At 40.3% G+C, this 3210-nt stretch overlaps 1 pseudogene; it reads right to left on the bottom strand.

The window, feature by feature from the left end:
* Window positions 1-264: 264 nt before the first annotated feature.
* Window positions 265-2788, bottom strand: LOC118665829 (annotated as a pseudogene).
* Between the last annotated feature and the right edge of the window lie 422 nt (window positions 2789-3210).

Below are 3210 nucleotides of genomic sequence, written 5' to 3'. Positions count from 1 at the left end.
ACAGGAAATATAGACAGATTTTCTTTTTTTTTCTTTTTTTTTTAATGTATTTTATTGATTTTTTACAGAGAGGAAGGGAGAGAGATAGAGAGTTAGAAACATCGATGAGAGAGAAACATCGATCAGCTGCCTCCTGCACATCTCCTACTGGGGATGTGCCCACAACCCAGGTACATGCCCTTGTCCGGAATCGAACCTGGGACCCTTCAGTCCGCAGGCCGACGCTCTATCCACTGAGCCAAACCGGTTTCGGCAAGATTTTCATTAGCCTAACCTTCCTTGAAGATTTTTCTCCAGATTACTCTGTCTTCTCAAGATTAAGTCAAGCATCCCTTCCTGACTCTCAGCTTCACCTCTGGCATTTGGCTGCCAGAGGAATAGTAATTCTCCCTTTCTTCAAATTCGCTCTCCATTTCTGCCTTTCTCCTTTCCAGCTCCAGTTTATCCTCCAGCTTTCTGATTTTTTCTTCATACCCCTCTCTTAAATTTATTTTCTCTCCATCTGAGCTCTGTATTTTTCTTGTATAGCTTGAATCTTTTTTTCTGAATCTCCACCTCTGCCCTTTGGTAAATCTTATTAGTGTAGCATCCTCCCATGTTCTGCATCACCATGCGCTGGGCAAGGTCCAGCAGCTGTGTCCTCTGAGCCTTCTGCTCAGCCCCTGTAGCCTTATTGTTGAACTGACAGTGATGATCCTTGAATTGCTCCATCAGATCTTGAATACCTTCTGGTTCTTCCTTTAAGTAATCACGGAACTGCATGTCATCCAACTCATCCCTCCCGGTGAATAGGAGAATCATGTATCTCCTAGGTTTTCGGTCCAAACATTGATAACATCTTCTACATGGCTTTTTGTTCTTCCTTTGTGTACCGGCTCAGCAGGAGCACGATATGAGGGTTGGGGAAGGTCAGGAGGATGCAATTAGCAAACTCACTTTTTGTGTCAGCATCCCGTACTTCGGAGTTCAAAATGCCAGGTGTGTACACGACAACAATTTCTCTCCCATTCCTTGTGCTGCTCACTTTCTGACAGGTCTTGGCAATAGATTTTGCTACAATGCTGTAATTAAATGTGTGTGTTTTTCCAAGGATGCTGCTCCCTATGGCATTTTTTCCTGTTCCAGACTTACTCTCTAAGACAAGTCGCAGTTGTGAATCTCTGGGTTCTTGATTTCCAAGCCCTGGGACATCAGGAAACAAAACCACAGCATTAGGATTGACTTCCTACCTTTCCCCCTGCAATGAATCCACCCAACAGTGTCCTTTTCTAATGGCCACTAGTGTCCTGTCTGTGAGCAAACTCTGCTCTCACAGTAGGTCTATAGAACCCTTGTGCCTGAACCTCTCTCCATAAGTACTTGGGGAAAGCCAGGCACTTCCCTTGAGCTGCTCACTCTGTCTGACCTTTGGAAGCTAAGTGCTCAGGGATGAGGGAGCAAAGTGGTTCAAGTAAGAACTCTGAGCTGCTGCTGGTAGCTGTTCCTCATAAGCTAATGTAGGAAGTAACACAAAATCAGACTTTGGGACATCACAGTGGGAACTCCCCTCTCCCTATTAATATTCAAAATGGAACTTTTCTTCTTCCCATTAAGAAACCAAGTAGCCCAACTGGTGTAGCCCACTGGTTGAGAGTCAACCAATGAACCAGGAGGTCACTGTTCAATTTCTTTCAGGGCACAGGCCCCGGTTACTATTTTGATCCCCAGTGGGAGATGAGCAGGAGGCAGACAATTATAGATTCTCTCTCATCATTGATGTTTCTACCTCCTTCTCCCTTCCTCTCTGAAATAAAAATATATACTAAAAAAAAAAAAAAAGAATCCAAGTAGGTGGGTGATTCAAGCCACCCCATCCTTGTGGGAGAGAAAAGGGCACATGGGTAGTAAGGCAAAGTGTTTCTTTAGATTTCACATATGCAGCCATCTCCTCAGGGTTTCTGAACCACAGGAGAACAAAATGCCTTACCTTTAATGTTACCACATTACCATAGAAATCTAATAAGTTTTTTCTATTATAAACTAATATGTTGAAGATGTATAGACAGAAAGTATTAACAGTTCTCTGGAGTTACTCTAAAGTCTCTTAATGCATAAATAATAATAATAACTCATACAGAGTAACATCATTAGAGTTATACTTTCTTAGTTTCACTTCTGTAGACGTGTCTACTTCATAGGACCCTGGAAAGCTGATAACAGAACAGCATAGCCTACGATGTGAATGATGTTTTAAAGATCACTGTGTCTTAGGTTAAACACCAAATCATCTATATAGCTCTTTCCCTATTTCTATTCAGTAATTCTATGCTTTTCTTTTTAATGTGTCTATAAAGTTGAAGTCTTCAGGATATGTTAAGCACAGGCTCAGACCATAGAAGACAACCGACAACCACATCTGAGAGTCTGTTTCTCCCAGAAGGAAGAACCGTTCAGCACAGCTCTTGAATAAAACTGATTCCTCGATATAGGAGCACCCAAATAAATAAATAAATAAAAACTCTTGATGGACTTTAAGGGAAAGACCGATAGCAATACAGCCATAGTAGGGGACATTAACACTGCCAGACATCACTGGATAGGTTTTACAGACAAAAAAATTAACAAGGAAACAGAGGTTATAAATGACACTCTAGATTAGATTGATCTAATGGATATATATAGAACAATTCTCCCCAAAGCAACAGACTATACATTCTTCTCAAGTGCACATGGAACATTCTCAAAGATAGACCACGTTAGGGCACAAAACAAGTCTGCACAATGTTAAGAATGCTGTAATACCAAGCATCTTCTCGGATTAATTGGCATGAAGTTAGAAACCAACTACAATAAATAAATAAACGCAAAAACACTAAAATACATGGAGGCTAAATAACATATTATTAGTCAATGAAAGGGTTACCAATGAATTAAAGCAAAAAAATTAAAGACTTCCTGGAAATAAATGAAAATCAACACACAACCACACAAAGCCAATGGAACACAGCAGTCCTGAGAGGGAAGTTCACAGCACTACAGGCCTACTTAAAGAAACAAGAAAAAGCACTAATAAACTATCTACCCCTAAAACTAAATTAATTAGAAAGAGAACAGCAAGACAAGTCCATAGGAATTAGGAGGAAGGAAATAATAAAGATCATGAAAAAAATGACATAGAGACAAATAACAAAACAAAAGTCAGTACAAAAGTTCAATAAATCCAAGAGCTGG

This window comes from Myotis myotis, unplaced genomic scaffold (assembly GCF_014108235.1).
Source record: "Myotis myotis isolate mMyoMyo1 unplaced genomic scaffold, mMyoMyo1.p scaffold_m19_p_11, whole genome shotgun sequence".
NCBI classification, from domain to species: domain Eukaryota; kingdom Metazoa; phylum Chordata; class Mammalia; order Chiroptera; family Vespertilionidae; genus Myotis; species Myotis myotis.
Note: the sequence above shows the minus strand (reverse complement) of the source record. Positions and strands in the feature narration are given on the sequence as shown.